The 672-nt window shown below is 35.4% G+C and overlaps 1 protein-coding gene across 2 annotated transcripts in view; it reads left to right on the top strand.

The window, feature by feature from the left end:
• Positions 1–178, top strand: part of LOC137648485 (protease inhibitor 2-like) — a 5,028-nt gene extending 4,850 nt beyond the window's left edge. For both annotated transcript variants that reach the window (XM_068381403.1, XM_068381402.1), the window contains exon 4: positions 1–178. This exon is cut by the window's left edge and continues 134 nt beyond it. The gene's annotated coding sequence lies outside the window, so the exon portion shown is untranslated.
• The last annotated feature ends 494 nt before the right edge of the window (positions 179–672 follow it).

Below are 672 nucleotides of genomic sequence, written 5' to 3'. Positions count from 1 at the left end.
AACCGCTAGGTGAGGTCGAGAAAAGACTTTGCAATGTAGATTAACTGTTATTGTTAAGTAGATAATTAGATATGCACTTTACCTGGTAAGGCTTAAACCATGCTTTTATCTTGTACTAATTGTAGATGGTTAAATTTTGTCTTTGAATTATTATTATTATTATTATTATTATTATTATTATTGTTTGCACTTTACCTGGTAAGGCTTAAACCATATTTTTATCTTGTACCAATTGTAGAGGTTAGTTTTTGCATTTGATTATTATTATTATTATTATTATTATTATTATTATTGTTGTTGCTGTTATTATTATTATTACTACTTGCTAAGCTACAACCCTAATTGGAAAAGCAGGATGATATAGATCCAAGGGCTCCAACAGGGGAAAATAGCTCAGTGAGAAAAAGAAATAAAGAAACGAATAGAAAAGTGCGTCTGAGTGTACCCTCAAGCGGGAGAACTCCAACCTATGACAGTGGAAGAACATGGTACAGAGGCTGAGGCACTACCCAGGAGTAGGGAACAATGGTTTGATTTTGGAGTGCCCTTCTCCTAGCTGAGCTAATACTTAGAGTCTCCTCGTATCCTTACCAAGTGGAAAGTAGTCCCTGACCTGTTGAGTGAAGAAGAATGCCTCAGTTATTAGTGTTCTCAGGTGTATGAGGAACGAGG

Source organism: Palaemon carinicauda, chromosome 10 (genome assembly GCF_036898095.1).
Source record: "Palaemon carinicauda isolate YSFRI2023 chromosome 10, ASM3689809v2, whole genome shotgun sequence".
Taxonomy (NCBI): Eukaryota; Metazoa; Arthropoda; class Malacostraca; order Decapoda; family Palaemonidae; genus Palaemon; species Palaemon carinicauda.
The sequence above is the reverse complement of the archived record's forward strand: the minus strand, read 5'-3'. Positions and strand labels throughout refer to the sequence as shown.